The sequence below is a fragment of the Alligator sinensis genome, unplaced genomic scaffold, assembly GCF_000455745.1.
Source record: "Alligator sinensis unplaced genomic scaffold, ASM45574v1 scaffold617_1, whole genome shotgun sequence".
NCBI classification, from domain to species: domain Eukaryota; kingdom Metazoa; phylum Chordata; order Crocodylia; family Alligatoridae; genus Alligator; species Alligator sinensis.
Window position 1 is genome coordinate 1,011,439 of NW_005842291.1, and position 21,259 is coordinate 1,032,697.

The following is a 21,259-nucleotide window of genomic DNA, read 5'->3' on the forward strand; positions in this document are numbered from 1 at the left end:
GCGAACTTGGCCAGTCCGCTTCTGACTCCAGTGTCCACATCATTAATGAAGATGTTGATCAGTATGGGTCCAAGGACAGAGCCTTGGTGGACCCCACTGGTCACAGGACACCATGATGAATGACTTCCATCAATTACTACCCTCTGGGTCCGACCCTGGAGCCAATTTTCCAGCCAGTGGATCGTGGTGGACCCAAGGCGACAATTGGCCAGTTTCTCCAAGAGGCGATCATGGGAAACCAGATCAAAGGCTTTTTTGAAGTCAAGATATATGACATCAATCTCCTCTCCCTTGTCCAGGTGATACGTCACCTGATCGTAGAAGGAAATGAGATTGGTCAAGCAAGACCTACCTGCAACAAACCCGTGCTGGCTATCCCTTAAGATGTTGGCGTCAGCCAGTCCATTAAGGATGGCCTCTTTAATAAACTTTTCTAAGATCTTCCCCGGGATAGAAGTTAAGGCCGCCTGGCTATAACAACATTGCTCCAATATCCCGGAGCTGCCATCCTTTACTCGGCTTGAGTAGTACCAGCGGTTCTCGCATCTTGGCTTCAGGAGCTCCTCTCTCTCTAGCTGCTGGCAGGGAACTGCCAGCCTGGCTTCAGCCCCTGGACCTTATGAGGGCCAGGCCCTGCCCCTTCCGGTCAGCTGACTTCCTGGTTGCCCCAGGCAACCCACAGCTGTGCTCATTATTTCCTGCCAGGGCTCTCTCCCTGGCAGTGTCCCCTCTCTAGGAGCAGGGCACCTCAGTGCTCTGTGACATGGGGCCAGGAACCTATTTTGTAGGAGCTTAGTCTGCAAGGGTATATACAAGCATTACATTTTGGTGGAAGTCCAGTGCAACCAGTCGAAAAGCTATGTGAACAAGTGAAAAAAAATGGCTGATGCAGTGGAAGTCTCTGCTGTATCGGACCAGGTTGAAGTCCTAATCGATTCGGTTCAAGGGTTTAAAAGAATGGATGCACACAAACCCAGTTTTTTGGACATGCAGAAGTTCTCTCTGGTATTCCCTCCCCGTAAGGGAAGTACTCTGTGACTTGGGCTCCACTCTATTGCTGCAGCTCAAGTGACAGAAAACCCCTCCCCTTTGACAGCTGAGGGCCTGGGAACAAAATCACGTCTTTTTACTTTCTCCTGAAACTGATGTTTCTGGCTTGGCAAAGTTTCAGTATTTGCACTTCACACAGTTCCAAGGTAGAGAAAAAGGAGTGGCACTCTATGGCAAAAATGGCCTTGCTTGTTTCCAAGTCACTGACCATTTGAAAGAAAAGAAGTTGTACCGAATGCTAATAAATCACTGTTTTAGCAAATATAGCAGAAGATGAGATACGGGTTGGTGTGAGATCAAATTGAACTGGAGAATTAGATAATGGTTTTTTATGCACTTACCATGGGATGATGGGGAAGGGGTACTGCCCATTCAAAGGATAACTAAAAAGTAAGATAAAAGCAGTTGCTTACAAATGGTATGGATAACTTGCATCCAAGAGTTTTAAAAGGTATGGCTGAAACTTCTGAGCTGAACACTGGAGCCAGGCCTGTAACACTGGAGAAGATGCAGTGGATTGGACAACAGATAAAGTTGTTTTGATATGTATACAAGTAAATGAAAAATAGCTTAAAAATAAGATTAGTTTGTGCTCCCAAGATATGCTGTAATTTAAATAAATTAATTCAGAAAAGCCATATGGCCTGTAATATACAGGAGGTCAGACAGGATATAATAATTTTACCATGTGTTTCTGTAAGCTCTAACAGGGGCGACATGCATACCACAAGTGGCATGGGCAGCCTGTCTGTGTGACACATGGTAGATTAGGTAAGGAGCAGGGAGCACAGTGGCAGATAGGGCAGGAAGAAGAAAGCAGAGCAGCAGCTCAGGGAGGGAAAGTGAATTGGAGTTGTACTCTGGGAATGTGTAGGGATTACCTTGTGGCATGCCTGCCAAAATGATTAGCCATCAGTGATCTATAAAATTGTAAATATCAGGATTGTAGGAAGGATGGGATGTACTTCCTTTAAATAAAAGTCTCTATTCAGGGTATTTAAATATTTTTATAATTTTTGAAATGGGAATTTGTGAACCTTAAAATGGAAGTGTATACCATACCTGAAATTGTTTTGCTAATAGATCTAGTTAAAACATTTTTTTCCAGTTCTGTCCTGCATTTATCTCTAAGCTGATTTGATTTAATAGTATTACAGAGGAGGAATCATTTTCTAGAAGAAATTTGGTCTGCAATTTTCTGCAATCTCGATAAAATATATTACCATGTGATGGAAAGTTAGAGGCGAGGGGCCTGAGGTATACCACCCAATAAGAAAGAGAGTTATATTCAAAATATTCTCACACTGTAGATGCAAATAATTTTGCATCTGAAAACTGTCTTTACCACAGAAAAGAAAACTATAAGCAAATTCTGGAACAGCTCCATTGAAATCAGTGAGATGCAATCAAATTAATTATGCCTGTATCAGGTGAAAATCTGACCCAAACTGCTGAAAATATTTTTTTCTAAAATGAATGTTTGAAAAATTTGCACATTTGAGACTGGGGCCTACTCAAAGCTGCTCAATCAACTGTCACTTTGGGTGAAAATTGCCACTTCTGTCTACACCCTATCTGGCCACAGAAAGCAGTTTATAGCTGTGACCAAACACAAGTGCACGGCTGCAAACAGCTTTAAAAGTGGCCAATCGAGTGAAAATTTGCTCCCTCACTCTGTAAGGTATCAAATCTAAAGACATTGAAACATATAGAGTCTTTTGTAACTCATGTCTGCAGAACTCCCAGCCCATTGTTGTTTTCAGAATGGGAGGGTGGAAAGGGAGTGGAGGGAGTTCAGTCTTGGAGTTTTTCCGCTCCCCCTGGAGGGTGGGGTGGGTGTACTGTAGTTCTGCAAGGTATACTTATGAAATAAGGAAGTATAATTTTTTTTGTTTTGTTTTTTGAAGAATGACAAATATTATATAAGGAGATGGACTAAGGTATTTCGTATATTTTTTGCTCATTGATATACTTCTAAAGTGAGGGGAAAAATACTGAACACAAAGGGGGAACGTTGTATCCATGAGACTCGGCAATAATATGTAACATAAGGCCTGCTTGTTAGTGTAGTTACAGGGGAAATGCAGCTTTCTAGAAAAAAAGCTTAGAAAATTAAGATCCCTATACATATTCGTTTTGCTATATATTATTGAGGGCCAGAAATAAATTTAGTGATGTCACCAATCTTTAGTGTATGCACAAGGTTGTTTAATAGTGCATTATCATCATATATAGTTTAGTGTCATTGCAGGAAAATTAGCTATACTATAAAAAAGTATATTATAAACTTTGTAGTTATTAATAATATTCTTAACCTTCTACTACAGCGTAAATTTTCTTTTTTTTTCCCTTGTGGCTTTTTTTCCCTCTTCATAATCTACAGACTGTGCTCTGACCTTTAACTGTTTTTCACGTACTTCATTATACTGATGATTTGGAGGAATCTGAAGTAGATGCGAAACAAGAAGAATCAGAGGTTGTGTTTTATAAAGGTCTTGCCACCACATCGTAGGGACAGTCGGCTTGGCAGGTTCCCAGGTTGCTCTTATGAAGAGGGTCTGAAGAGATTCTGTGTTCTTCAGTATTTGAAAGTACTTTTCCAAGATCGACTCCTAAATGCATTGTTTAAGTAGTAATTTAGTCGAAAGCTAGGTAATTAAATGTAACAGCAGCATGTATTGGCTGACTGCAACATTCTTTCAATCTATAAATAAAGGCCTTAACTTTCATGTTTTCTTTACTAATGAGTGGAGATGCTAGTTTAGATTCTCAAAAACAATTGATATTATTTTACCCATAATTTGAGAACTAGCAGACAAAAGTACTTTATCTTATTCAGATACAGTGATTGAAAATGCTACTGGTTGTATAACCTTCAGAAGGTTCTGCATGGGGAAGATGGTGTTCAGTATAGTTTGTCATATATTTTTAGCTACTTTAAGAACTTCAGTTATCATGGTTTCTTGAAGAGATTTTTTTGTTTTTATAAACTTTCACATGACATATCCAGGCTTTATTTTTCTAGATAGTTTTTGTATTGAATGTTTATTTGGGAAGCATATCTTAAAATAATAAGTAGATATTTGTGTATTATGATACACCATGCCACTTTTCTGTTATTGGTTTGTCAATCAGTAGAGTAAATAACTTCCTCTTCCAACCTTGTCATGTTATTCACACATTTCCCATGAACATATGCTTGTTCCTTTCTGTTTCAGTGCTTCTACAAAAAACCCCACAAAAAACCACATAACAAATGGTTGAAGTGTTGTTATCAGAAAGTTTGATTTCTTCCCCATACATTTCTTCATAATCTCTCAGTAGTATCAGATAAAATACTTCATTCATTTGTATTATATTTTCAGACAAAATAATTAATTTGCATTTTCATGTACAAGAGGCTTACTCAAAGAATATCTTCTGGGTAAGTGATATGATGGTCTTTATAGTTTAAATGCTTCCTTCCAAGAACTGTTCTTTATTATTGGTAATGGAGTGCCAGAAGTGTATGTTGCTCTTGCAAGGGGTTTGTCAGGTTTTTATTGATATTCAGGTGTTATCTTGTCTGTCTTGCACCATGCCTGGGGAAGTGGGCAGTCATGGTTGGCCACAGTGTTTTGTTGCTTTGGGCACTGTTTTGGGTGCAATGAAAATGGAAATCCTTACTATTTCTAAGAGTTATAAACTGCTACCTTTTTGTTTGTTTTTCAAAGCACATCCCATAAATTTAACAGTTTTAACTTAGCAATTGATGAATTCCTTTTGTTTTAGTATTTTTTTATCTTTATAAAGAAGACTCCAATGCTGGTGTCATCCTTTTAAGACAGTTAAAATACCTGTAAAAGGGGAAGTGATAACTGCCCAAGTACATATGTAATGGCATAGCAAAATTTAAAAAAAAATGAGGAAAAATTTAACCTAATTAGTTTCAAACTGGGCAATCCAGGAGCAGTTTACTGGGAGATGAGGGCTAGGAAATAAGTATCTCCCAGCCTGTCCCCTGCAACTGCAGTGCAGGCGCTGGGAGATGAGGATTTCCTGGCCCTGTGATCACAGGGTGGGGTGCTGAGAACTCCCTGCTGCTAGGGCAGGGGGATATTGTCCTTGCCAAGGTTCTTGCAGTGAAACCTGCCTTGGCACCAGGCAACTCCCTGGGGCTGCCTGGCTGACCAAGATTACGTTCTATCCTGGTCAGGCATCTACATGTGTACCACTGCACAGTAAGTAATCTCGAGTAAATTTGTTGCTTGCATTTGCAGGTAGCAAATTTACTCATGATTAGAGCCAATTGCTGTTCAGTAAGCATCTGCACTTGTAGATGTGGATGCTTACTACCCAGTAATAGCTGTACTGTGCAGTAAAGCATCTTGTGTAGATGCACCCACTGTGGGTACTGCAGGAGTCAAAAACCTTGAAAATAAGTGCCTAAACTTACACATTTGAGAAACTTATTATATGCATTATATTTGAAAATGTTGCCTTGTGTAAATCTTCTCTTCAGAATGACAAAGTACAGGGGGATTTTATTTCAGTTCCTTCCAATGCCAACTGCTTAATGCTTGTTTTCAAATAATAAATGCAGAATGGGCAATCAGTTGATCACAGTTAAAAAATGAGGCACCGGTTACAATTCATGGGGTCCTGCTGTTAACTTCATGATCGACCAAATCTAAAGCAGTTCTGTTTAGTGACTGAGTAGTGATTCTCAGAAATAAACCCCAAAACAAACACATTTTTATTTTGGAGAGGAGACATTAGGATGAGTTTTTAGAAACTTTTACTAAGGGGAGGCACAGGTAGTACATACAGATGCCTTTGGGAAAACCAATAGAAAACATACGACACTAATTATACATGTGTGAGGGCCTATGGGTATCGAAGATCCAACCTCTGATTTTACATGAAAAATAAAATACAAAGTTTGGCTAAGCCACTGGACATACTTACCTTTTTTCTTCACAGAGCTGCTTTAAATAGAGCCTTGAAAAACCAGTTTCACTTGCATTAAATACAATTAAAAGAATGATAAAATATATTTTGTTTGTAAAGTGATGCTATGTATCTATTCTCTGTAAATTGAGCATTTGAACTCACCCAGCATTGTTATGATAGCTGTGTCCCCAGTTTGATTTCTAAAGGTTAGTTTCTGTTATCTTTATCTCTGTAGAGATTTCTTAGGAAGGATTATGACACAGTTCAGTGATCACAGTGGGGTTTTCCTTCTACAATTTGTAATATTAAAAAAATACCAGAAGATTACTGTATAGACTCTATCTATATCTTTTAATATGTACAAAGAATAGCCCAATTGTGGTTGTGCACTGGTGTGCAGTGATACGAAACATGAGCAGGGTTTGAAAAGATAGTACTGACATGAAGAATCTATGAAAAAAATGATGCATATGCAGCAGATATAGTATGTTAGTAATGTTGTCTGGCACTAGTTTTCACCTGTGTGAATACAATAATTAATTAATGGGTAACTGAAAAATGTAGTTAATAATGACATTTATTTTGTTCACTATCCTGGGACGTAAAATGATTGGAATACAGTTTGTTAAATCCTTGACATATGATTATATTTGAATATTGGTTATTGCATCTTATCTTTTAATGAGTTAGTTTCTTAATATTTTTTTCTGATTTGTTTGTAATTATGTTGGCAAAGTCAGGAAAGTAAGAACTATCTTTTTGTAACGAAGACTTTTGCACAGTGCTACATTGAAAATGTAATATATACATTCTACTCAGTGTTTTTGATACCTAAAATCTTAGTTTGAGAGAGAAAAATCTGGGGAAGATTCTCCTACAATAGAGTGCTTGGGTATATTATTGGTATTGTTAAACACATCTAAATATGTCTATGAATTCAGCAGCAGATGTAGTAATAGTAGTAGTAGTAGGCATCTATGTGTCTTGTGAGACAATAGACATCAGCTCGCTGAACATAATCCTTGCTTGAAACATAAAGCAAAGTTGGAGTAACCTCGCCAGGGTGCAAAAGCCTGGGCAGTGTATATGGAGACAGTGAGTTGCCTGCATATCAGTGTCCCCTTCTTGGCCTTGCTGGTTTAATCCAATGGACAGGCAGGTGCTGGTACATTTGGAACCAGCTTGACTGCAGAAGCTGGTGGAGCAAAGGAGATAGTTTGTTTGTCTGTCGCTGCTCCAGTCCTAGACTGGCTGTCAGTCAGGGTTAAAGAGCCCAGTCTGTTCTATCATGAAGTGGACCTCAGTTTCACAACCTTTTGATGGAATTTCCTCTGCTAGGGGTAAGACTAGTAACCACCAGCACCCCTTCCGCTCCCCAGTCCTCTTCTGTTCAAAGCCATTGGCACTCTAGAGGTTGCCAGGTTATTTAACAGCCATCCCGCACTTGGCGTTAAGAGTTGCAGGTACTACTGTCTACTGTAAGTTATAGTAGCAGACAAGCCTGATTTAACTTGCAAGCAGATATATGCACATAAAATTTTTCTCTGAAACATGCATTCTATGTGATAGCATGTCTTATAGCATTAGTAAGGGAGAGGGTGTTTCCGCTACCTGAAATATGTGATTAGAGAAAGGTATTTAGCCATGTCACTATTAAGTCAGGCAGAAATCAGGGCCAGGGTGGCACCTTAGAAGCTAACTGGTTCAGAGACAGCTGTTGCTTATGAAAGCTTACGCCTCTCTGAACCAGTTCATCTCTAAGGGCCACACAGCCCTGTCTTCTGCCTAACTGAACTCTGTTAGTAGTGACCAGGACTCTACAGGTCCATTCCTGAATCTATTAAAATCAATTGAGTTTTGCTGTAGAATAGCCAAGGATAACGTGGGTAATCTTATATCCTAAACAAAGGAGGCACATAGATAACCCTTGTTACCCATATTGCAGTGCATGGGTTCTGTTAGGAAAAAGTTGAGAGAATTTTTAAGTTTCAGTGCTGACAGTTCAACACCTTTGTGAACATTAATTTATCTTCATAACATCAATATTGCCTGTAGTCTTGACTTGAATGCAACAATTAGGTCTCTTGTTCTTTCTCTATCTACTCTGTCATTAGTGTGTGGCAGATTGACAAAAAAATCCTTTTTTACATTTCGCCAAGCACATACACAAAATAGAAATGTTATGGTCTGTACTAAGTCTTTAAATGCTTAGATGTAAGCAATGTTTTATATGTGTGTAATCATTTCATGAGTGATGTAAGTATACATATACAGTGTGTGTAGCATAGCTGTCAAAGTTATAATGTTTTGTAGCGTAGTAGTGGAAGCTGTAGTATTAAAGGACAGTGTTTCAAATACCTTCATTTTTCTTAGTATAGTTACTATATTCCACATGTTTACGTCTTGAAATTGCCAAATAGCAAACAAAAACTTGTTACACTTTTTGAAAGGAAATAAAATGTGAGTACTAAGTGGTTTTAAATTGTATACTAATTCAGGGGTGAGCAAAATATGGCCTGCAGGCCAGATCTGGCTTGCCAACAGATTCGATTCAGCCCACAGGTATGGCTGCCAACTAATTGGATCTAGCCTATGGGCAACTGGTGGCTCTGCCTGCCACGTGGTGCCAGGAAGGTGGGCAGCACTGCTTCTGCCCAGCAGTATCAGGCATCAGCTATGGACCAGGGCATGGCTTCAGCTGTAGTAGGTTCAGGAGCCTGGACATAGAGTCTGCCAGAACAGTCCACAGCTGACACTGGCACCCTCTTGGCATGATGAAAGCTCCTGTCCGATGGCCCAAACTAGAACCTGACGGTGGCATCAGCTGTGGACCCAGGCTGGAGCTGCTGCTGTGCTGAGTGGGTAGCGATGTCAGCTGTAGGCTTAGCCAGCAGGTTCTAGAGCCCCCCAATATGGAACCTGCTGGTGGTGTCTACAGCTGATGCTGCCACCCGCCCAGTGCAGCAGCAGCTCTTGCTTGGGGGCCACAGCTGATGCTGCTGGCAGGTTCTTGGTTGGCGCTCCATGTGGAAGCTTCCATTGTGCTGGGAAGGTGGTGGAATCAGCTGTGGATGCTGCTGGCAGGTTCTGCATCTGGGCTCCTGACCCCACTGGCCCCATCCACAGCTGACACTGCTGCCCATCCGCTGTGGTGAACTATAGCTCTGGCAGGTTCTGGAAGGAGGGAGGGTGGGAGGGAGGTGGGGGAGAGGAGAAGAGAGGGGGGAGAGGAAAGGGGAGAGAGGGGCAAGGGGAAGTGGGGGAAAGGGAGAAAGCGGGGAGAGAGAGAGAGGAGAGGAGACAAGAGACAAGAAAGAGAGGCAGAGAGAATGGAAGAGAGAGAGAGAGATGGATGTGGCTCTCAATAGGTTCCGAAAAATCATTAAGTGGCCCTCCAGCCAAAATAATTGCCCACCCCTGGACTAATGGCTGATATGTAGCTTATTCAATTTTGTGAATAGGTCAGCAAGAGGGAATATTGAGTGGCTATTCCCCCTACCTTTAGTACTGCAGTTGTAATAGAATGTCCTAAATGCTTTTTGTATGTGCTGCCTTTTCCACTAATTGCAGAAGTGTAATTAGGACACTTCTGCAGCTCCTCCTCCATAGTATTGCTCAAAGCATTTTGGTTCTCTTTATCATAGTATGTAAAGAATAAGGGTTGGTGTGAGGAACGGGCCACAGCAGGTTAGACTAACAGGACTGTTATAGTCAATTCAGATTGTGGACAAAATGCTACGAGACTGAGACACAGAAAGAGTCTGCATTGCACAGGTCTTCCATGTGTTAGACTTAAAAAAGCTAACAGTACAATACTCATGAAGCTTTTCTCAGATTCTACTCACCTTCTTAATCTATGATAAAAGATCTGTATAGTCCCATTTTTTCCTTCATTCTAACAGTCTTTGAGCTCAAAATAAGAAATGTTCACCTTGCTTCAGGCCCAGCTGGCGTGTCTTGATGTTAGTCACTAGTTCTTAACCCTGCTGGTTTCTAATCTATAACTCATACGTTCCCAATTCTTTGAACTTCTCAAAGTCATAAATTAGGGCATTCAGCTGAGTGCAAGAGGTTCAGCAACACTTTCCATTTTTGTACCACTTCTTTTATACAGAGCTTCACAAGACTTTATGGTACAGTGATCTGTATATTCTTTTCTTCCAAGAACTCTGCTGGCCATGGCTTATTTTGCTTTAACTGTCTACCATTTTTCCATGGTATATAAGCTAAAAAAATAAGGTGTGGCAAGCAGGAGTGCTAGGGAAGAGTTGAGAACTATTAACCCCAGTCATCTAACCTGAGTCAGGATTGCCAAAATGAGTAACAGGAATGTTTTTATCCTTTGATTTAAGTTACTGTAACACAAACAATGGCTTACTAACTTCTCCCTGCCTTTGTCAGGTTATAAGCAAACGCAGATCCTGGGGAAGAGTAATCTGTATGCAAGATATGGAGAGTCGAACAATGATCAATTAGAGAAATTTTCAGGAAAGACCTGCATGGTTCTTTGAAAAGACTTTGTCTTTATTCTGAAACTACTGCTTTTGTTGGCAGATGCCATATAAATAAGTGGTTATGTCATAGTTTGAGGAGAATTTCCTATTCTCAGAGGCAAGCCCTTTTTTGTCTTTAGCTGTCTGATTATTTCTGCCAACTAAAAACACAAACAGAAATAGGTATTTATGCATTGTTGTTTTTGTCATCCCATCTAGGAGTTCAGTTGTATAAGCTCAATATATAGATGGCCCCTGCCCTGAAAAGTTTTAAAACTATATCTGAGAGACAATAGAAGTTAAAGAGGAGCTACAAGGAAATGACACATCCTTTGTTGGTGGTAATGCATTATAATTGTCAAATTCTTCATAGGCAAGTTTTTCATAGCAAATGAGTTATAAAGACAGTTTTGAAAGAGAATAATATAGCAGATGTTTATGGGCAGCTCCAATGCCATATGAGGGTCAGTATTGGAGAATGCATAAAGATGTTTGGAAATGGGAGTCAGCTCCTTGATATTGAATGTAAGATGATTAGAAGGAGGAGGATAAATTGTGAGGGCATCCTCATGGCCTGATTAGAGGCAGGAATAAATAACTTGATGAGTGGGAGATGATAGGATCAAGATAGACCATGAAAGACTTAGAAAATGAAATTTGTGCTTTATGTGCTAGAGAACCATGGGGTGGATTCAGAGAAAGGACTTATGTATTTGAAACATTGGGCCAGGAACATGATTTTGCTGTGGGATTCTGAATACATGTGACCAGGGACATTTATCAAGGCTAGAGAGGAAGGTACTGCAGTAATCAAGACAGGTACTGATGACAGCCTGGATGGATGATTTAGCTGAATAGATGGGTAGGAAATGCAATACGAATCAGCAAGATCCTGACACTCTGGATGGAAGGACAGAGAGGCCCAAATCAAACAGTGACAACCTACTTAAGAGACCCAAGTGAGAGGCAGGATGATGTTGTGATTAAGAAAGCTGGTGGTAGTAATAAGGGAATGTGATAAGGGAGGAAAATTTAAGAATGCCGTTTTAAGGATGTTGAGTTTGAATTAGCAGCTAGAAATCCATACAGAGTTGTCAGAGCAATGAGCTGAAACTTTGGTTTGAACAGAGGGAGAAGGGCCTGGTGTAGAGATGGAGAGCAGTGAGTTGTTTGCATCAATACAGTAGTTAAATATCCAAGATTTATTTGATTAACAGCTCAGATTTTTAAATGGTCAAATTGTTTGCCGTTCCACTTTCACTGGACTCTAAAAGCTGAAAAATGATTTCAGGGTTGATTTGTACCTACTGTAATCCAAGCTTGCAAAAAAATGCATTTCAGTTAATGCTTCTTAAATATTCTCTGATGTTCAAAGTGTCCAACTGCTGTTAATAAAACAGTTTAACATACACAACAGACATAAAACTGCTACATGTTTAGCCAGTGATTTTCACCATTTTAGTGGTTTGATTATCTTTCAAATTTCAGAAACAAACATGTACTACTTGAATATTACTTCATTTAAATTATGTTGATAGGTTATAGTATGTTTAGGCTTGAACACAGGTTGTTATTATTTAAATTAAATGTATTTATTTATTTTTTTAAAAGTATAGTTAATTTGAATAAAAAATTATTTATTTATTTATTTTTTCTTTTTAGTATTTCACCTTGATTAACCAAAGCTAACAATAGGGTCTGCCACCTGTGGGTCTAGAGCTAATGCAGGGGTGGCAATTATTTCAGGCAGAGGGCTGCTTACTGAGTTTTGGCAAGTTGTTGATGGCCACATGGTTAGCCCCGCCCCTTGACAGGTGCCCTGCCCCCTCGTTGCTATCTTGGGACCAGAAGTCCTGCCCCCTAGCTCCTGACCTTTGCCACCAGAAGTCCCTCCCCTTGCCCTTGGAAGTACTCCTTTCAGCAAGGGGTTTTGCCATCTCAGAACCAGAAAAATACTAAATTATATTCTAAAAACCAAACATCTAAAACATTTTTAATTTGATTTCAAAAAATATTTTTGCCTTGATTTACATGCATCTGTGTAGTGTATGCAGAGGTGACTACACAATAGCTTAAAATTAAGTCTTATGCTTATATATTTTGGAAGGTGTGTGGGTATATGGGGTGAGGGAGCCTATAGGGGTGTGTGTGTGTGTGTGTGTGTGTGTGTGTGGATATGTGGGTTGTGGGTGGTAGGTATGGTGTTTGTGGTGGGCTGTGTAGGTGGAGGGTGGCTGGGGTGTGTAAGAGGGTGTGGGGGTCTGTGTGTATGGGGGGGATGTGGGTGCATGTGTATGGTAGGGGGTGCATGTGGGGCTCGCCCTATGAACACACACACACACCCACACACACACTGTCCCTGCTTGTACACACACACTCTATCTCTGCTTACACACACAGACACACACACACACACACACACTTTGCCCCTGCCTTTGTGCATGAACACACGTACTGGCAGGGCTCCATGCTCCCTGGTCCAGCCATGCAGCAGGAACCACATGGTGCTCATACAGGGTGGCAACAGGAAGCAGGGAAATAGCTAGGGGTGGGCAGGGCTGGGCTTCTATCTCCTGCTGCCGGCTTCTTCTGGGTCCTACTGCCCCTGGCTCCTGTCATCTTTGACAGGCAGCTAGGAGCAGATAAATATTTTCTAAATTTTTTAGGAGTCCCACAGGCTGGATAGAATGGCCTGGTGGGCCAGATCCGGCTTTTGCCCACCCCTGAGCTAATGTCATCTTTTGTGAACCACTTGCAACTTACAGACTACTGTATAAAAATAGGAGTCACACATTTGGAACAGCTGAATTCTTTCAACACATTGCTGCATGATATAAAACAGATGAAGTAAGGATAGTAGGACAATTAGTGAACAGTTTAAGGGTGCCTTGCAAAACTGCCTTCATTAAAAGCCACTTCTGAAGACTGTTAGAATGCTGTCTCCATCATTATACTGCAAAGAGATCCTCTATCTGATGGATCTAATAGTGGTTGCCTCTTGAAAGTACAGCACATTACAAAAGACAGCATTCAGTACTTCAGAATTTAAATTAAAACCTCCTTGCCAGATAAGATTTGTTTTTTTTAATCTATTGGATGGCCCTAACTGAATTTATAACTGGTATATCACTGAAAGCAGAAAATCATTTACTATCTGGTGACGTACAGCAGCAGAAGACATTTCACACACACAGTAAGCCAGACCAAGCAAATGCATCAGCCCAATAACAGGATATTAAACTATTTGACACTTGCTTGATATACATAGAGATACAGTTTCTGTTTGACTTGGTTAATATAGAGAAATATTTAAGTTTTAACAGTACATCTTCAATGGTACTGTGAACAGGCTTAGATTAGAGTTAGATTTTATTGACAGGTGAATCTACTGTCATTCAGATTTGGCTGAATTCCTATTTGGGGATTCTGAATGAGAGCTACCTCAGCAAGTCACAAACATTACCTAGAATACCTTTCAAATGGGGATATGCTCTGGGAGTGATTAGCTTGTTCTACAGCTTTCTGGATTTCTAGATAATGTCTACATCAAGACCAGGATTACTTTTCATAAATCCAGTGTGAATTGGGTTATGTCCCTAAAGACTATGCAAGATTAAAGTGGAACCAAGGTTCTGTTCCTTTTGAATTTGGAAACAGGAAATCCTAAACTAAAGTTTTCACTTTTGCAGGTTCTTGGGAGGGAGGACAGATCGAATATTCATTTGTTCTTCTAGGAGGTTCCAGGCAATACATCGAAATCTCCTTTACTTTTGACTAATTGGAAGGTGCAGCTTGATGGCTTTTCTCCTTACTTCAGTTGTTTGATGAGAGACAATCCAACCAGAGTTAAAGAATTCCCAGTCACTTCTGGGTGTAAATCTATTGGTGACGTGTAGGGGGTGCATGTGGGTGCACATGCACCCCCCGAGATTGGTGGTACACCTGCTGTGATTGGTCACTGCTTGTGACGCCTGTGGGCAGTTGCTGCTCACTCCCCACCCGCCTGCCGCTGACATGGCTGCAGCCACCTGCAGGATCTCACTGTGCCCCCCAGCATCCGGGGGCACACGTCATTCATGTGTAGGTCTTTATATTTATTAACAGTTTTCTCAAACTCAGTTGCATATTTCATAGAGGCAAACATTTATTTAATCAGACACGTCTTAGTTTAAATACATACCCAATAACTCTGGTGCATGTAGCTGAAGCTAGGCTAAGTAGGGAAAAATGGGGTTTGGCCAGAACAAACTGAATAAAAAAGGACTCACGATTAAATTAAACCCCTTCATTTATTTTGAAGAAAACACATATTATTAGATCAATACAAACTGAAATTCCTGCTTTTCAAGCCGTTTTAATCAATATCTTTAACTATTTTTCCCTTACAAATCCTTATACAATGAGAAATTGTCATGAGCATAAGGGAGGTGACACATCAGATGATTTTATTTGCAAGGTCACTTTTGGATTACACCATAAATACAGAAAGAGTATGGAAACACAGTGATCAAACTGTCAGAAAATTAGGATGCATGCCACATGCTTTGATAACTGCTGGCAGAGGGCTCTGCACATGATTTTGAGTTCCTAAAACCACCTAGTAAGTTGAATTGAAAAAACCTTTTGAAAAATACATCAAAAACTTATTATGGCACTGCAGGAGGTACTTCTGCATAGAAGAAAGGAACTAGTGTAGTGATCTGTTAAGCAGCTCTTTACCAACAAACACTTCTATATTGTAAAAGTATTTTTGACAGTATTAAGATATTACCTGAAAAAATACAAGATAGCATTAATAGAGCGCATCTATGGATTTCCCTATGTCACTGTACAGCGTGCTTCAGTGACATAGCTATTGCATGTGTTTACACATGATTGCCAGCTACATCACTGTAGTGGCACACTTTCTGGGTATAGTGCGCCACTATGGCAACATAGCAGCAAAATTTAACTGCACCATATTCATGGCACAGTAACTCCCCATACTGTGCCATGCTTCAGTACTTCCAAAAGGCAGTGTTAGAGCACAGCGCCATAGCAACATCGCCGAATGGCAGTGTGTACATGCTTCCATACTCAACACTTTGGTATGACTTAAAATCAGTCAAAGATATCAGTCAGACACTTACTTTCATTTTGTTTGGAAGTGATGCTGAGATTGGATCTCGTCTTTACATTCTTTTATATAATGTTATAAAACCTTTGGGGGATGGAGTAAGGTAACTTTTATGGTTGCGGGGTGCCATGGGTGAAAAAAAAAGACCTGCGTTTTTATAGATGTTTTTTTATTTAGTAGACAGTGGACTATATCTGTAACCACAATATCAAGGTAAAGAAGGTTGGTTATAAATAGTCTCCATGGTAGAAATCTAGAAGGATTTAGAGGAAGACAGTGGTATAGGGATCATGCAAAGGGCTATAATATAACTCTGGTTCTGCGTAGGCTTCTGTGGAAACTAGCGTAGTAAAGGAAGAAGGGCTTTCTCTTTGGTATATCCTGTGGCCCAGATTTTCTGCACTGAGAACATTAAAAGTATGATGGGTGTCACTCTAGCCCATCAGTAGCAACAGAAACTATTTGTACACTCTGAGTTGTTCACTTTTTAGTATGTGCGTGTTTGTGATTTTCTTTGCTTGCTTCTGCTCTCAATTAAAGTGAAATTCTCCCCAGAATTTGAAAAATAGTGATATAAAAATGACTGCTGCGAATGCCTAATTTAGATTTGTGAAACATTTGGTTTGGAAAATCATTTTGAAAATGGAAAGCAGTATCAGGAATTTGTTGTCTACTATCTTATTTAATAAATTCACAAAGACAAATGTATTATAAAGCTATATTCCAGGCTCTAATTTTTTTTATCAATGGTTTAGTGCTTGTTCAAAGGGCATTCACACAATATACTGACTCATCCAAGAACCATCACAGTATTCCTGATGCATGAAATAAGTGGTTTGAACAATAGGCACATTGTGTGAGTTGAAATGTAACAGACAGTAAAAAAAAAACCAAAACAAAACGCACTAAGCCTATCGGGTGGTGTGCCAATGGCTTCATTACTCCCAGAATTAAAAAATGTGGCAGATAATAAAATTTGGCATAGTGCTTACATTCTTTGTGGAAATTGATTGATTGTATTTCCTATCAGATAAGTCAGATCCTGTTGTTTATTACCATACAATCTTTTATAGCATGATTTAAGCATGAATCATGTTTGTAAAACTAGGTGAAATTTCCAAATGCAGAGTAGGTGACTTAGCCTAAGTCCCACTGATTTTCTGGGGTTCATACAAGCTCTAAATCTTCTGTTTCTCCCACTACACAAAATAACAGTTTACAAGCAAAAGAGATGACATCAGTCGAGCACAATACATGCATGTGGATGATCCAGACTTGCATGTGCTGCAACACTATACTATGCATCCCTGCTAAGAAACAAGGTAGTAAAACGTGAGATGATTCATAAAGTTTAGGGCCAGTATGATCTATTCTGATCATATAGCTTGAATCTCATTTTTGTATCAAGCCTGTGATTTTCATGCGAACTAGGGCCTGTCTTTTGAAAGAGATCCAGGCATTAGTTGATGATAAATCCAACCTCTGTTCAGATGTTCTAATGGTTAATTATCTTCACCATTAAACACACTTGCTGTTTTCGCTGTTTGTCAAATACCGCCTTCCAACTACTGGATCTTGTCAGCTAGATTAAAGAAGCGTCTAATATCAGAAATTTCATCCTTGTGCCTGTAGATAGTGATGAAGCAATTTCTTAACTTTCTCTTGATAAACTTAATAGATTTTCTAGCCTGTAGATCATTCTTGTAGCTCTTTTCCAAATCCATTCCAGTTTTTTTTAACATACTTTTCAAAATATGAGAAGCAGAAGTGAGCACAGAATTTCTGTAATGGCCTCATTAATGCCTTCAACAGAAGTAATAACACTTCATTATTATTTGATGTTTCCTTTCTTATATGACCCAAGGATTATACTTTTCGAAGCAAATGTTTATCTGCTACTATGACCCTTAAGTCTTTTTCAGTGTTACTGAATTCCAAGATACAGTCCTCTATCTTGTGCATGTAACCTACATTCTTTGTTCCCAGAGGCATGACTTTGTATTTAGCTATATAAAAATATGTATTGTTCAAATGAATTTGTCTTGCCAGTCTGCATAACTGACCTGTTCCTCTCATTACTACCAATTAGTTTATATTACATTATTACGTGTGTGTGTGTGTGTGTGTGTGTGTTTCCAGATCAAGACTGTCCAACTGATGGCTCATGGACCACATGCAGCTTGCAAAGGACTACATTGTGGCCCCATGGACTTCTGCCCAGGTGCCCCTCCCCACATTGTTCTGGCTACAGCAGCAGCAGTAGCCAAGGGCTCCAGGCTCTGCCTCCCACCAGCTTTTCCCTTCAGCCCTTAGCCCAGGGGTCAGGGTGGTTCAGCATAGTGCAGCCTGGGTGCCTGAGTGGCATGATATAGCAGGGGAGCCAAGAATGAATTAGGTTTCACTTGCAGCACTGGGGGGCAGGTGCCTGGGCATGTAGTGCAGCAATGAAAGGGTGGAAGTTGGGAAGCCCTATTCCAGATCCATTGATTGAAAAATACTGAATATCATTGGGCAAAGCAAAAAATACTTATGGGAATAGAAACACTATCATTGGATGGTAATAGCAATAAAAAGTGTTAATTGGAGCCTATCATTTAATCATATTTTAATACAGATCTTTTCAGCTACTTTTTTTTTGTATGGTGCTAATAACTTTATTGATCTGTCTTAAGTGGTTATAAAACATGATCTACAGAACTCTGTTATGTCAACACGCTTACCTTTATCAACAGGGATCCTGGTTTTCTCTGTTTGAAACACCCAGATTCTCTGATAAAAACTCCCAAATTCTCTTATTTAAAAAAAAACCACATAAAATCTGCATTTTTCTGTGATTAAAATGAAATGCCACTACATACACAGGTATCAGTTCAACACAATGTTTTATTGATATATTTACATTTTAAAGCAAATTGGAAGCCTACCAGTGCCTCAAATATTGTAATAAATTCTGAATACCTATATATTTTGGCATTTGATTTTATTTTTTTTATGATGGAAAATCAGAGCTTCCTCTGACCCCTTTGCTCACCAAGATGTGGGTCCAGCTGCAGCTGTTCCCCCTTCCCCTTTGTGTTGCTGAACAACCTTGATATGTTGGTGATCTGTCCCTGCCCCTCACTCCCAACCCACAGTCCCCTGGCCCTGTTAGTGTCCCTCACTCCCAACCCTAAGCTCCCTGGATCTGCTGGTGCCCCTCAATCCTGACCCACAGCCCATACAGTCCTGCTAATGCCCCTCATTCCTGATCCACAGCCCCTTGTCCCTGCCAGTGCTCCTTACTCCCAAACCATGCCCCCTATCCCTGTTGATATCCATCACTCTCAACCTGCTTCCCTCAGCCCCACAGCATGTGGGGAATGGGTTGTGTGTGTGAAGGGAGTGTGCAGGGAGGCACAGGTGATGATGCATGACAGGGTGGTGCAGGGGCAAACGTCCCCCTAGATTTCTGCACCTACAGCGGGGCCTGACCTGCCTCTGTGGCCCAGTGGGTGGGACCTAGCATGGAGTTATGTCCTTCCACTGCTGCTGGGTAGGCAGGGGGGTGCTTCATCTTGGTGGCCATGGTAGTGCAGTGCTCCCTCCCATGCTGGGTCCTGTTTGCTGGGCCATGGAGGTGGCTCCTGGCCAGAGCTGGTTTGGCCGGGCTGCAGCCCCATGCCCTGCAGTGGGTGCAGAAAACTGGGGGGATGAGCCCCCCCCCCCACCCCATAGACTTACCATGTGGGAGCTGCAGGAGCTTATGCACCACTCTGCCTGACTGCCATGTGCACATGTGAGCGTACACATGCATATGGCACCCCCTGTATCCTGCTCCCCACAGCCCCAAGCAGCCCCTTGCAGGCTCAAACTCTGCTAGCTTGCAAGGGGAAATCCAGTTTCCTGGGTTTTTCTCCTTTAAAGGAGAAAATCCGTGTGTTTCTGTGTGTTTTTGTGGCAAATGGAGAACCCAGATCGCTGTTTATCAATCACCCTAAAAAATGTTTGACAAGAGCTACTTTCCATAAAATTGTATTGAATGGTATTATTTTTGCCAATCAGTGCATTATTGCATTATTTTTGTTCCACTTCTTTACTGATTGCATTCCACATTACCATTTTAATTATTTTCCTGGGTACAGAATCCATAATAAAACAAACTTTGCTTGCTGTGAAACTGATGAGAACTTTTTAGACTATTGTCTAACTGAATAGCCAGTTTCATGTGACAGATTTTATTACTCTGGATAATTAATTGCTATTTTTGAGAAATGCACAAAGTGCCAGTTCACAGCAGATTAAAATCTCTGAGATTTTATGCACAGCATCATCAGAAATCCATGTTAATAATGCATTAGAGAAGCAAAGATCTGTAATCCTGTAGGCTAGTAATTGTTGATGGGAGCATGGACCAATACTTAGTCTTCCTGGGCTAGTACAGACAGTCAAAAAGCCTGAGACTGAGGTTAGCTTAAACTGCACAGATTATGTTGAAACAGAAGTGAACAGACATTTACCTCTAATTCAGGAAATGCAGCCACATGCCTGCAGTGGCTCAGGTCAGAAACCAAGGGGGCGCTAGAGCACAGATCTCTGGCTAAGTGTTCACTTCCTCTTCCTTCTGCCCCTGAGGTCTCTGGGATTTGCAGTCCAGAATTACAATGGCAGGACTCTGCAGGGTTGCTCGTTACTTCCTCTTCCTGCTTCCAGGTACCTCTGGGATTTGTAGTCCACAGTCACAGACAGCAGTAAGTTTGAGTGGGAGAATGGGTGTTTAACCCCCTGCCTCCCTGGCCCCAGACCCCAGCTGGGGTTTGCCTGGATGGGGCAGTCCCTCTACTGCAGACTGAGCGTATCTCCAGCCAGGCTTGCCCTGCTCTTCCCCCTTGTCAGCCAGCCCTCACTGCTCCAGTTAGGGAGCAGAGGGGTGGGGCCACCCCTACTCTCTGCAGCAGAAAGCACAGCTTAGTCCAGGGCTGTGAAGGATGCTGAGGGACTCCGATTTAAACTGAACCAGGAAGGGGTCTGGGACAGAAGTTTCATAAACTGGTTTGACCTAAATCAATTCAGTCTGATACTACATTCAATCGGGTTTATGTTAAACCGGTTTCAGCCATTTTGAAACTGGTTTATGTGCATGAGCTTCTGTTCTGTTATGGGTTTAAACCAGTTTCTGATCACTTAAACCGGTTTATGTGCAAGTTCTGTCCATAGCTGGACAACTGTCAAGTTGAAGCAGCATTGGTTGTAACAGATAGATACCCTTTCATAATTGTTGCAGTGCATTTTTATGGTTGCTGAAATCTCTTTTGCTTATTTTAAGGAACACATAAGAGTAAGAATTGGGAAAAGCAGGGGTTTGCATAAGTAGCTGCAAAGAAGTTGTTCCCATGGCATGGAGGAAAACTAATCCTGATAGAATCACTTCCTACCTAAAATTCTTCCTTTAGATCATAACCATCTTCGCCTCCCTGCTGAGTAAGGTGTATGAAGAATGAGCAAATAGTGCAAAATGTGGCAGCTGAAATATCTCTTGAGTATGAATTATCTACATTACCTGTTGTTAACAAGATGTTTGCCATGGTTTCTATAGTGTTAGCTTTGCTTTTGTACTGAGACCTGGAAAAACATCTGGAACTTGGCTATTTGGCTTTTGTATTATGCTTGCACTAGCCAATTTCCCATCATG

At 40.7% G+C, this 21,259-nt stretch overlaps 1 protein-coding gene across 1 annotated transcript in view; it reads left to right on the forward strand.

The window, feature by feature from the left end:
• The window catches only part of SLIT2 (slit guidance ligand 2), a 469,229-nt gene that overhangs the window by 179,070 nt on the left and 268,900 nt on the right, over positions 1-21,259 (forward strand). The gene's annotated exons all lie outside the window — the stretch shown is intronic.